This window comes from Phoenix dactylifera, chromosome 6 (assembly GCF_009389715.1).
Source record: "Phoenix dactylifera cultivar Barhee BC4 chromosome 6, palm_55x_up_171113_PBpolish2nd_filt_p, whole genome shotgun sequence".
NCBI lineage: Eukaryota > Viridiplantae > Streptophyta > Magnoliopsida > Arecales > Arecaceae > Phoenix > Phoenix dactylifera.
This window is the reverse complement of record NC_052397.1, coordinates 15562978-15577589: the sequence shown is the minus strand read 5'-3', so window position 1 is coordinate 15577589 and position 14612 is coordinate 15562978. Positions and strand designations below refer to the sequence as shown.

At 34.8% G+C, this 14612-nt stretch overlaps 1 long non-coding RNA gene across 2 annotated transcripts; it reads right to left on the bottom strand.

Annotated features, from left to right (window-relative positions):
• Window positions 1-6453: 6453 nt before the first annotated feature.
• LOC120111093 lies at window positions 6454-12626 on the bottom strand. Of its 2 annotated transcripts, XR_005512262.1 has the most exons (3): window positions 12363-12626; window positions 11307-11560; window positions 6454-6763 (listed from the first exon to the last, which is right to left on the bottom strand). It is a non-coding gene; the product is annotated as an uncharacterized LOC120111093 (long non-coding RNA). The 2 variants fall into 2 exon arrangements; XR_005512261.1 differs by lacking the exon at window positions 6454-6763 and having other exon boundaries at window positions 11144-11560; window positions 12363-12508.
• Between the last annotated feature and the right edge of the window lie 1986 nt (window positions 12627-14612).

Sequence of the window (14612 nt, the reverse complement as noted above, 5' to 3'; positions counted from 1 at the left end):
TCAATGATATAGACGAAAAGGATGTCTTCTTCATTGTCTTAGACTCAAAATATAAATCGTCTCGTTGCCTCTCAAAAACAATCAGCATCCTATTGGTCATCAAAACATCGTAAAATTGGTTCCATTGTAAAACATGTCCAAGAAAATAGAAACCTAGCATGCGATACAATTGTTTATGGTTTGAATTTGGAAAAACAAGTTGATATTCTTGCATTATTTTACCTTTTTATTGCTGTACCTTCATGAATCATAAGTTGCTCCTTCCTGTTACCATCTAAAGTAGTACTCATGTAATATGAATATGTAGAGGGCATGCAGTCACCCTGAATAATCCTAGATCATTGCATATAGGCTTACAGGACATCATCATAAACTTTCGAATTTCTCCTAAAAAAGAAGGAAAAGAAAGTTAACATCTGCATATTTAGAAACTGACAAAACAATCTAAATACTATGTACTCTTCTTCTTTTTTACTACCTCCCTATATGCTTTTCATTTTTTGAAGAGCTTGGTTTCCATATGTTGTCAAGCGTAAACTAGGTTTCTTCGGTGTAGGAAAACTGTAAGATTCATACATTGCTCCATGTTGATGTTTTACTGCACCATCGAGCACATGATGGTGAACACTAATCTCAAAGTTCTCCATGGATTGTGAATAGGTATGAAGCTGAAAATTTGCATGCAAATCTAATTTTTGGTCTTCTAAGAGAGTACAATTTGTCTTAAGGAAAATGTTTTGTGGTTGGAAGGTGAGCAAATCGACATTTCACAATTGTGTCGATGCTATTTAGGCACCAGTTCATCATTCAACCATCTATTTTCATTTTTTAAAAAGAAAACAACCACATATTAACTTCCAATGCTCGCATAAGTCATCGTACTATGATTTGGGTGTGGATCTTATGAAGGGATATGCCGAAGGTGAAATAGACCGATCATCTTCTTTCTTCTCAAAAATAACAAAGCTTTCTTTATATATCACAAAAAATCAATAACGATCGAGCATAACCCGGGAACGATAATTTTTCAAAATGCCTTAACTAGCAGCTAAGATGTGCAACATCATAGTGATCTCAAAATATCAAAAAAAAGGGGGGAAAAAGAAGAATAAGAAGAAGAACTTATAATGTAAAAGCTTCTTGCTGGTTGGTCTCATAATTTCTTCATGCATTGGTGCGACATGTCATGATTCGAATAACCTTGCATAAACTTGAGTGGACCATGCCTATTCTTTCATGGATCCTTGCAGAATAAACCTATCATGTGAGATCTGAGTAGTGCCCCATGGTTTCTCTTATTTATCTTCCTTCTATGCCTTCCATGTAGAAATTAGCATGAAATAATAAGCCTCAATCCTTGCTTAGCACTATAGAACATATTGTCATCTATAAAATTGGCCCAGTCACGCCAATACTTGCACCAAGTTAGTAATTTCCTTCAGAACAAGGAGAGCTGCAACCAACCAAAAAAAAAAGTCATATGGCTCTGCATGGAACTGGAAGTGTTTCAAATCCAAAGACTACTAGTTTTGACACCCTACCGTCAAAAGGAGATCAGTGCGACATGGGGGGCATGACATGATGCCCCGACGGCGGTGGGTAGGTGACGTTTCGGCCCCTGATTGGCTGTTGGAACGTGAGCCCCACCGGCACTCCTACGGTCCCAGACGGCTGGGGAGACCGTACGGCGACGATAAGGGCAGGGATCCATTATTAATTTTTATCACAATCATAATTTTTAATTACCACTATTGCATTAATTAAGGTTATGAAGTGTGATCGTTTTTCTTTCTTTCTTTTCTTTTCTTTTTTTTGCTTTTATAACAGAAAATTGATGAGATTATTTAGTCAAATAATTATTTATTGAGTAAAAGAAAATCAGTTATTACAAAACTAAATTAAATTTTAATTAATAAACCGGCATTTAAACTAGCGACCATCCAAATGATATAATAGTTATTATAATATTTTGGAGCCCTCTTCTATGTTATTGTGGAGAAAAAGATAGCAACCTAATTAGTGTTATTAGCAATAACATAAATAATAATCCTTATTGCCTTTTTATTTTTTATTTCAAAATATATTTTTTATATTAATTTTCTCTCAAAAGAATTTTATAGGAAACAATATGTATATCCACTAAAATATGATTTAGAAATAAAGCCATTATTTTTATTATTACCTATTATTTTTCATCATAATTTCATCATGGTTATTATTTTTTAGTATTAAAAATTTCTTATCACTCGTCATAAAGCAAATAATGAGTGTAGAGCCATGATTCAATCAAGGCTACTCTGCCATATATGGATGGTCATGATTGATAGAATGCCCTCTAGATTTCAATTAGAGATGTTAAAGGATCATAACTCCAATATAATTATTATCCTAATGAAATAATGGTCAAACAATAATAGTTATAATTTAAATTTTTATTGTTAATAAAAATATCGAGTAATGGACGACTTCCAAAATAATTATGATTACCGTTATATTATTGCAAGGCCATTGTTTTAAACTAAATCATGAATACCCTCATATATATCGAATTTTGCATGAATACTCTTCGAAAATTGATATTCTCATGTATACCCTCGTAAAACACTTGTTTTGTTATTCTACCATTTTTTTAATTCTTGTTTTTGCATATATATACTTAAAAAATTAACAGTTTCAAATTAAAATGACTAAAATATTCTTAATGGATAGATGTGCAAAAAGAAATATTTATAAGGTGATCATGATGGAAAACAAAAAAATAATTTTAAAATTTTATTTTATTTTTAATTAAAATAAATATGATTTTTATTAATGGTGTTAAAAAATCGTTATATTTGAAGTATTTGTGCAAAAATAGTATTTTATGAGGATAAAAAATAAATATAAATTTTAAGGAAATATTTATGTAAATTTAAATTTTTAAAAGGATATTTATTAGAAAAATTAAATTTTAAGGGATGGGGTTGGGTGCAGCTCAATAAAAGCATCTGGCTAGTGAAACGTACATGAACTGGGCCTTAAAATATAAAAAGATCTTTGGAGGTCAACTCAGTAGACAAGCCGTCATGATTGTACAGTGGATAGAGTATTATTCTTATCTTCTCACGGTCTTTTCACCTCACATCATTTCATCTCTCTCTCTCCCCCAACTTTTGTGGCCGAGAGTGGAAGTCAATTAACCTGTGTCAAATTGCACCATGTCGAAGTGGCGTAGTTCACTTATAGCTATATTAATAGGGGGGGCATTCCAACTAATCCCCACCCAAAAACTTAAACTATTTTATGTATTTATTGAGTTTTATCAACGAGAATAGTTCATTACTCATTAGAGTCAAGTCCTTAATTAAGTGGAAACATCTAAGTTTGTACTAAGTAAATCAGCATAGAGTGGTGCAATCTTTTTGATATATAGTTCAAGAGCAATAACTTTTGATGTTGGTGTGTTGATTTAATTTCAACCCCCCAACATGCACAAGAGAAACTGCATTTGGTGCTTTAAGAATCCACAAGTTTGAGATTATGGGTTGAAGCTTGGCTAATCATTTCAAAATGAAATAATTAATTAGAATAGAGAGAAGGGTTTGTGGCTTATTATTTCCTAGATGGAGGATTAAATTGTGCCTTTTGACTTAACTCCTCCGGTCTTCTCATGTAAAATCCATGATATATTTGAGTGCTGGGAAATTTATGAAAAAAATAAAATGGATATTTAATGACTTGGATCATCTGTTAGTATATGCCATACTCAAACTCTCATTTTCTTTTTTCTTTTTTCTTCATCCAATATAGTTAATATTGAAAAATTAAAGTTTAAGAGTTTTTAATATAGTTCGAAGTTAATGATATTGTCTATGAATATCCTTTTAGATATTATGAAGTTTATCTCAATGTTGAAGGATGGCCGCCTAATCTTCAGTCTCTATGGACTTTTTGGAGGAAAAGACACATTCAACCAGTCTTGGAAAGAGTATGAGATCAATTGTTGACGTTAATATTTTGGCGTATTTGGCTTGAGCAAAATAAGAGAATCTTTCTTTGTCGGCAAACATCCATTTTTTTCAATCCTTGAAAGAATCTTTCACTCTTTTCATCTTTGGAAACACTTGGGGTCGGAGAAAATGATTAAAGGATACCGTCAAATTTGGACTCATGTATCCTCTTTAGCTTCACCTTAAGTCTTCTATCAGTAGATCAGAAAGCCATCTAATAATTATCATAGAGTCTCTTTCTAAATAAATCTATGAAGCCCTTAATATGCACATAGCATAATTTAAACCTTTCCAAGTTGCATGTAACTCCACCATTTTACCTATAGCATCAAAAATTCTAACATCGCATGCATCTAGTAGCATACCACTAACACTTCTTATGATAAAGCATGCTCCACCAAAAACATCTTTTTCCATTATACTTCCATCAACATCCGGAAGAAATAGGGGGTGGTGGCTTGCAAGAGAAGTTAAAGATACAGAAATTGCATAGGGAGAGCCATAAATTGCCCCTACTATCAAAGATCTCTTTACAATAGTCACATGAAGAAATCTATGGACATGGATGGAGGCTTTAATAGAATTAAAGTAGCACCCTCTCATATCTTGGAAGATGCGATTATTCCTTACCAACTAGATATTATTGGCAATATAACAAATCAAAATTGTTTCTTCGATTCTACCATTACTGAAACATCTTTCTCCACTAGGGTGTAAAAAATCATCAACAGAAAAAGATGAGAAAGATGAATTCTAGAGTGGGGCTTGCCTCCAAACTCGAGATGCTACATGACATTAAAGTATAACATGAGATAAGGATTCCTCAACATCCGGGCATATATCACAATGGCTTGGTATCCTCTTGTAGCCTTTCATATCTTACTTCTTTTTGTACATATACTTTCTTTAAATTAATAAATTTAAGCGGGGGAAGTACCTTACTTCCTCCACCTTGCATCAAAAACACAAAAAAGAATATCTTCTTGGATATTGAAACATGAAGGCTTAAAAGGTGGAATTGGGAGTAGAGCAATAAGGTACATAAGCAAGGGAGGCAATGGAATATGTACTTGGTTTTTTCAAAAGTGAATCAAGGCTTATACATCTTAGTCTATATCATCTACTACTTGTCATCTAAAATGGGACATAAAGGCTACAAAACTCTCACTACTGCCTAGCAATGTCAGTGCAAGCAATTCCTATCTCCATTCCATCTATATTAATCGTAGATTCACAATGTAATTTGATTTGATGATATCTTCTTCTAATACCATCAGTATTTGAAACTCCAACCCGGCTATCCAACAGATCATTCTCCATGAAGACAAAGACTGCAGCTGCTTTCATAGTGGAATCAGAATAGGCCAAAAGAACTCATGCTTCCCTAATGGCTGCCAACCTGAATGATTCAGTTCCATGGAGCACAGAAGATAACAACAACCAGGGTGGGCACTTCATATGATGTCGAAGCCAAGCGTGGCAGGTAACAGCATCATTCACAAGGATCACAGAATCAAGAAGATGGCAAGGGACACGAGACCTTCCAACGCAAAGCAAAAGCCATATATATGATGGTCTCATTCCAACTCCCATGAAGGGCGAAACCAAACCAGTGATCAAGCACACTGGTTGACATTTTTTGCTGATGTCTTCCTATCCAAAGGATGATTGATGAATATTAGGGTTTCGTAAATTGATACAGAGCGACAAAACATGGCAGTTTGTTGGCCTTCTTTTGTTATCAAGGGAATTGCTCTGGAAAATAGAGGTTAAGATGTCAATTGAATGCTTTAATAGGAACAACAATGGAACAAACGCTGCCTCTTTCCAAAATCAGTGAAACCATTGCTAATCACAAAGCATTAATCGATTAATCGGTGAGAAACATCTGGTCAGATTCTAATATACATTCCAGCTAGCAAAAATTTTCTTTAGCTGGTGAACAGCGAGCGAAGCAGATAACACTTATATGTTTCTATCACTGATCATTAGTTTTTACAATATCTTCTTGTAAATTATTCTTTTTTCAAATAACAACATTCGAGAAACCTGAGAAGCTAACAATTTATTGTAACCATTATAATGATCAGTGATGATGGTAGCCACTATAACTGGATCACAGTGTCATCAAAACCTTGACTTGCGATCGTAATCTCTCAGTTTCACTCCTCTGTCTATGTTTCACTGTCCCTCAAGTTTGCTGTTTGCTGCCTTCCTTTCAGGAAGGGAAGCTTTAGATGCTGGCATATAACTGAGTAAATCCATTGCCTAATGTGTCCTGCAGCATGAACCAGCAGGAAACCAGCAACCTCAAATCACAGTTCAAATGTGTGCCTTATAATACATAATAAATAAATAATATAAAGAAAAATAGGTGGCTAGATAGATAGACATACAGGCACAAGTTTTCTCCTGCTTACAAGATTACAACATCCATAGAACTCCTTGATAAATGGCGACAATGTAACAAACATAACAAAAGCCTCATTCCATTCTTTTAAAATAATTATTTAAGAATCATGTTTGTATCACCATGACATGCATCCCTAGAATTTTGGAAGTTTAATATTTTGCAACAGAGTACAATTGAGTGCTACTACAATTTCAAGTACTAAAGCAGAATCTCCAAGATTACACTGTAGCAAAGGGGTTGGTTGCTTGATCTGCTTCGAAGAATGCATCAGAGATGAATGATTGATCACATGGTTTCAACAAATAAAGGAGATCCAGTATCATAATCCAAAGAAGCCTGCATCAACCCTAAAATCACCCTCCTGTCGTAGATTATAGCAAAACATAACTATGAAATATATGAGCTTAAACATAAAGATAAGGCTCTCTAGTTAGAGGAATGCATAAGTAACATGTCACAGTATATTGATGGATATTAGAGAAATTGCTACAAGTTTTGGAAGACAAGTCTTCGCATGCACTTGCAGGACCCAACGATTTTTCGGTTGACTAACCAACTTATCAGACCTGAAGTGTAGCTTTCCCAGAAGATTAATATCAATTGGATGGCTTCTTACGAATGCGTTTATCGCATGCCCTAATGAATGTTGGAGACATTCATTCCATGAAACATCAAAAAATATTAGGGCATTAGCTAGAGCGTACATCATGGCCCCGTGAGGTTTTATCATTTGAGACATACATATTTTACTGCAGTTGAAAGAATATCGAAAAACATCAGAACAAGTCATACAAAATTACTGAAGTGGTTTAGCATCAGCTAGATCCATTAGTAGCAAATCTTCTGGTACATAGGAAACCAAATCTTCATTTTTCATAGGACCGGATTAAACTAAGCTAACTAAGTAGCAGAAAAATTTGAAAATTTAGTTAACTTCCAGAGACGCGCACTGGCCTGGGGATGATTGCTCTGATAATATTGTCCTTCTTTTCTCTAACTAAACAATTGCCTTTTAAAATTAGTGATTAAATTGAACAAATGAGATTAAATTGTGTTCCGTAAACATCTGCATTAAATATGCCATATTAAGTTTACATAGTGATCGGATACTTTCTGTTACTTATTGTTAGTTAATTATTAGTTTCTTTCCCTCATTTCAATCACTAGTTTCCATAATTAGCACATTTTTCTCTCACTAAGACTATAAAAAAATTAAAATATCTAATATATCCGGAACATATTGGGTAAATGCTCACCATTTTTAGTGCAAATATGCAATGTTGGTTTACTCACATCATTTGGCATCTTTGAGTCAACAAAAGTTACACTCAACTGTAAACTCACCCATTAAGAAAAGGAAGGAAGGAAGAAAAATAATCTATCAGGTAAAACATGGTTACAAGATCGCTTTTGTATACTCTGTTTATATGTGCTTTGCTGATTCATGAACCTCTTGCCATCTGTCCTCTGATGTCTCCCCTCTGAATCAATCTTATTGTCCAATTAGTATCCAAAATACACCACCCATTTTCCAGGGTCCTTTACCAGTATGATGGGCAAGATGCACAGCTAAAGGCCTGCTATTCAGAGAGCTCTAATCTTTTACCTGATAAAACTCCTATAAAATGTGTTTTGCAGGGGAAAAAGAGCCCTCTCAGTTCATTCATCAAACCTTTACTTGCATGCTGAAACAATTTAGCATGTGCAATATCCTTAAAGTCTGCAATTCAACCCTGTTATATATAACTACAATGGTCTTCTAAATCTTTAGAGCTAGAGTTGCAAACTATGAAAGTTGATGTCCTCTCTTTCATCACAACAAAAATATTTGTTTCCTGTATCTAATCCAATCCTAATTAAGAAAATAACACAAACCACCTGAAATCCTCAGAAATTTCAGGAGCAGAGCAAGTATGGAGATAATGCATATCCTTGAGAAGCTGAAAAACAATGTATGGAAACAATCTATAGAAAGTAAAAAGACAATGCTTGCAGTGGCCTGCATCTTATAAATTGGAAATCTGTGTGCAGAAGCAAGAGACAAGGTAGTTCAGGGGTCATTTTGATCTCAAGGATTTCAATCTTGCTTTGTTGAGTAAGTGGGGGTGGGGATTTCTGTCTTTAGATTCGGATCTTTTCTGTAAGTTGGTTAACTGGAATTGTTATAAAAGGAGACCTGGTAGAGGTTTGAGCAATGTTGCTTCACCTTTTTGGAAAAGGATGATAGAATCAAAGCAACTTTTCTTGTGCAGCCTCCAATTTCAATTAGTTGATGGTAAGAAAATCAGGTTTTGGAAGGATGTGTGGATTGAAGTCTCTACCCTTGCTGAAACACTTCCTAAACTGGTTGGTTTAGCCAAGGAAGACAACCTTTTTTGAATCAGATGGAAAGGAAAACTTGTCAATGCAGATTGGCTACTAATTTCAGAGATTTCGTTACTAATTCTTTCAAAGGCGACTACCTTTCTCTCTTCAAAAAGATCCAAAGATACTCTCCTAACTCCATTTCTGATCATCTGCTTTGGAGATCGGTTAGCTCCGAAGCTCTTCAGGAAGGAGTTTATAGAGATATTTCAACATTGGAGGTATGATTTCAGCATAAGCAAAACCAATGTGGAAATGCTGCATTCCAGACCAGGTCATATTTGTCAATTGTTAGCAGTTCACTATCCAATTCTCACAGCACAAAATCTCAGAACAAGGAGTTCAACAGCATCAAACTTCTGTGTTCTTTGCAATCTGCATAATAAAATGGTGTATCATCTTAATCTTCATTGCAGATTTACTTGAGCTACTGCAAAAAGATAGGCAACGGTTTTAGGACAGTGGAATTTCCTTAGACAGCGAAGGAATTATGGACATCCAGTAGGAAAAGAGAAATCAGTAACAAATGGAATTATGATCGAGCAAGTCAAGTTCCTAGCCACTGACTGGACAAGGTTTGCCAATCACAATCCTTCAGCAGTTCAGACCTACTTATTATACTTGAAAACTTAGCTATGTGCCTTGATAGGGGCAAATTTATGTTTTTTGTTCTCCTTCGCCGTTCTTCTCTTTCTCCTTTATTCTTCATTTCCTTACTCTTTTTTCTACTCTTCTTCTCCTTTTTTTGTTTTTCTTGGGACTTCTTTTAGGCTACTAGTCCTATCTTTCCTTTCCTCAATGAAAGCAGTTGAGCGCCTCACTCGACCATTTTCCTCAAAATGAAATTAAATTACAAGACCACATATGGAATTAGGATGCACTTTATAAAGACACCATATATATATTCCATGTCAGACCCTTACAGTGAAAAAGAAAGCGAAGTATGTACTATGTAGTTTCCAAGCAGAGCCTTCTGCCTGCAAAAGTTTCCTAAAGCAGAGCCCTCTGCCTGCAAAAGTTTCCCAATGAATCATAATTTCATCTTGCAATTTCTTGCCAAGACTTTTACATGACTTGTACCAGACGCATTAAACAGAGGCTATTTCTCTTGCATTATCCCTAGAAATCTTAGTAAAAAAAAAATGTCAGTAATCTTCTATTCTCTCTGTCTGCCTCATGCAATACAACTTTCTCTCAGGGAAAGACCGTATTTTTTTTGGTTATTACCTAGACAAGAAATCTTGCTCATGACAATGATAAGGATTTTTCTACAGCTTCACCCTTTGTGGCTGAATTCTACAACAAATTACTCAGAAATAACATAGGGAGATTCTTGATGACATTAAATAATTAAAATCAAAAACCAATAAACAAATGATAAAATACAGGAAAGACAAGTGAGATTAAGAATTTTAGATCAGCATTAAACAAAAAAGGATCACGAAATATTTTACAGACTATTTTGAAAAACTCTGTAAATGAAACAACATATTCTTAATCCTTCATCAATTAGATAATTTAGAAGTATTTGGACGAAATCATAATCCCCCTCTTGTAGCCAAATGACTAATCTTGGTTTCGTATTCATAAATTTGCTTTTGTTTGTGAGCTCCTCTTTTTATGTCCAGTGTACATGCAGCCCATTAATATACTACATCTACCTTCACATATAAGAAACCAATGGATGGATCAAAGCTAATTAATGGTCAGAATAATCCATAGATGGATCAAAGTTAATAAATGGTCAGAATTATCCATAAAATTGGAAACTGTCTTTTCTCTTGGACTTTTTTCTGTATTTGTTTTATTTTAAAATTATTGTTATTATTTCTCTTCTCTGGAAAGGGTGCACAATATGAGGAGGAGACCCTCCTATTACGTCATTCAAGAAAATAGGCAAGGACTATATTAACTGCAAAGGAAAATAAAGAACCTTGAGCTATGCAGTATCAGACTTATTTGGGGACCGGGTTCAATTTTCGCTTTTTGACAAATTGCTTGGACTCCTAAGACAGATGCAGTTCCTCTAGTTAGAATTTACCTTTTTCATATGTTTAATGTCTTCCCAAATCTAGGCAAGCATTGGAGAGTGGCTGTCTAGTTGCATTATATGGTATTTCTCTCAAGCTGCCAACCAGCCCTCCCTTGTCAAGTTGTACTCCAAAGACACTTATACCAATTCATAAAGATTGTTGGTCAAAATTAAGATTGAGGATTGCTCCGCAGAATCCTTAATCAACTAATAACTAGATATGAAAGATTTTATAACTTGATATTTGTTTACATGGAGAAATTTGGACAGTAAGATATAATCAGTAAATCTGAACACATTTTTCATCTAATATATTGCTTAATATATCATTCAGATAAAAAGCACTTCCAAAAATTGTGTTAGACATAATTTACCATAACATAAATGGAGTTGCTCAACTACAAACGTTTGAGCTTAGTAATACATTGAAAAAAGCATAGAACATTTTTTCTAGAGAGAAGAAAGTACGTGTAGATGTTCACAAGTCTAAGAAAAACAAGAAGAAGACCTTAGCTTTCAGGGTCACTCCGTTGATAAATTAATGAAAACCTGGAGCAATCAGGACATTGCATGCGCCCTTTAGATTGACATTTCTTACATGGTATCAACTGTTTTGGCATGCTTCCATCTCCAGGTGGCTCAAAAAAATCATAAAGCATGCTGAAACCAAAGGGCCCTCCTTTTTTGACCGAACCCACTCCTTTGCATTGTGAGCAAGCTATCATCCTCAGATCACCACATCTCTTGCACATTCCCAGAGAACTGCAAAAAAGCACTCCAAAATAGGAAATCAAGGAAACATGTCAAGTAAAGAACTTTATCTATTGATGCATGTATAGTCATAGCCTGGTTTGTGCAGCTATAGAGTAGATGGCTGCTCACACAAATACGTGTGGTGCATTTCATGCTTCAAATATATTAAAAGGCATCGAAGAGTGTATACATAGAAAAGATGAGGTAAACAAACAAATGTTGAGATCAATGCTGCCTACTTATGTGGTTCCGCTTCCACGTATACTTATGATTAAAATGAAATGTTTCGCAAAAAAAGAAATGAAATTAAGCCAATTGGTCATGAAATCACTATCAGAACAATATACAGGGTACTTGGCTATATTGGTTATTAATACTGAGGAGACAAAGCATTTCACCATAAATGGTATTTTCTTCATCACCAGTAAACAAATCCATTTCCAATCTCGAACAAATCAAAAATATGAATTGAACTGGATCTGCGACCCGAGCTGTAAACAAACCAACTCAAAAATGCAAAGCTGATATGTTATTGGATCTCTGAGTCATTTCCTACTCAATTCAGACATGAATCAGGATTGGATGGTGTCAGAACCCAAACCAACCCACCTAGCTTGCAAGCCTGAACACTGATAGTAAAATGGATAGACAGGTGCATAAATAGGACCAGGAAGCTAATCAATTATTCATGCTCTCCAGCACTTTTTGGGCAAATTTACTCTTTTTCATGACAACAAGGATGCAAGAAATCATGTTCACAAGTACAATTAGATGGAAAGGGAACTCCTTTTAGAGAGAGAGAAAGAGATACCTTCTTTGAGAGGAGGATATGAAGGCATCCACTCTAGGGGCGGCGATGGTGGCGCAGAGCAGCAGCGCGCCGACTCCAAACCCGGCTATTTCGCTGGCTGTGAGGTTTTCCATTCCCAATCACCTCAAGTCTCTAATGGCCATGCACACTGCATGCTGAAAAGAGGACAAGGAGAGAAAGGAGGGTGGCGAGGGAAAGGTCGAGAGACGACAAAGGGGCGAGGGTCGCGGGGAAAGGATGAGGAAGATGGATATTTCATTTTTGTTGTAAGATAATTTAGGAAACTATTTAAACCAAAGAAAACTCTTAGAGCTCTGGCTCGGTTGGTTAAGCGCCATGCCCTCGCACCGACTGGTGCAGGTTCGAGGCTTCTTGCAAATTTAATTATTTTCGTTTATGGCTTCATCCGTCAATTTCTCTTTCTGGTAGTTCAATATTTTTTATTATTCACCTAATTTGTCAATGATACATGTAAAATTCATGCATAACTAAGTGGGACCATATATTATAAGCATGGATGAAAATAATAATTCTATAATAAAAATTAATATATTTTTATATGATTAATAATTTATAGGACAAATAAATATATTTTTATGAAATACAGTAATATGGAATATATAAATAAATAGTTTTAGTATTATATGGTGAATAATTTTGTATTTTTATAAAATATTAAATAGGTTACTCTTGGATGCTTGGAAATCTTTAATCACCAAAATATAGCATATTAAATGCGATGATCTTAAATCATCGGGGATTAGATTATTCTGGGATAAGAATCACCCATGTTAGCATAATTTTAGCGATCACGTAACAACCTGCATCGCCCATATTATTTTTCTTTGTTACCGTAATTCTGTATCAACCTATATTATTTTTTTAGTAAAATCTTATTAGAGTGATTTTAGAGATCATATAACAACTTGTACCATCCATAATATATATATTTTTTTTAGCGTGATCATATATCAACCTATATTATTTTTCTTATATGGAGTTTGTACATGAGTATATATAACCCTTGAGATATACCGAATATAATAGAATAGAGAAATAAAATTACTTTTCTTTTTCTCTTTTTCTCTTTTTTTTTTATAAAAAATTTAAGATGGTATCAGAGCCACCGATTACCTAATCTACGGCCACCATCTCTTCCGCCTTTATTATGGTCGTCGTTGCTATGTCTAAAAGCTTTAAAGACTCCATTGTCGATCTATTGATATCTGTTTCCGGGTGAATCAACATCTGAAGATCCTCTATTTTTCGATGGATTCGCAAATTCTCTATTTCTCCATAAATCTTCTATTTTCTAGTGAATCAACATTTGAATATCTTATACTCTTTAGTAAATCTATATATTCTTTATTTTTGGTGGATTAATACTCGAAGATTCTTTGATTTCTAACGGATCTATAGCTCCTCTCTACTACTTTTCTTCTCAACTTCAGATCTTCGGTTGTCTCTCCTCACTGTCGCCTATCCCTTTTCTCTCTATCTCTGATTTTATTTGCTGCCTCCAACTCTTTCACCATCCAGTTCGAGGTCTTTTGTTCATCTTTTATGGTGCCTTCGTCTACGAGGATCGTCGACCTTTGATTGCCTTTTCTTTGAGCTATGTCTTTGCTGTAATTGCCATCTTCTATGTCTCCTTCTCGCTGCCACATCATAAGACAAGTTAATTAGCCACAATGGTAGACACATCAGTTTGTCACATCAATCAGAGACGTCGACAGACACTAGTTTGCTATGTTAGCCAGTAATGTCAGTAGACGTATTAGTCTACTGCATCAGTTAGTTACGTTAGCATTGCCAAACATATCAATTTGCTATGTTAGCTTCCTGATTTGCTGCATCAGTTTCTAAATTACGATGTCAGCTTTTGTTCTGCCATATAAAATTCTATATTTTTATATTAGTTTGACACATCAGTCTGTCATATCGTTTTCTGAGTTGTTATGTCAATTTCTAATCTACTATATCAGTTTCTGAGCTACTATAATAGCTTGTGTTCTGCTATGTCAATTCTTGACCTACCATCACATCAGCTTCTGAGCTACTATGTCAGCTCCGAGTCTATTACGTCAGCTTTTGAGCTGCTACTTTAGCTCTTGATCTAGTACATAGTTTCTGGGTATATTCGTAATCTAGTTTTCAAACTCAAATTTGCACCTATAGTACCATTTCAAGTTTGAGGGGGAATGTTAGCATAATTTTAGTGATCACGTAACAACATGCATCATCCATATT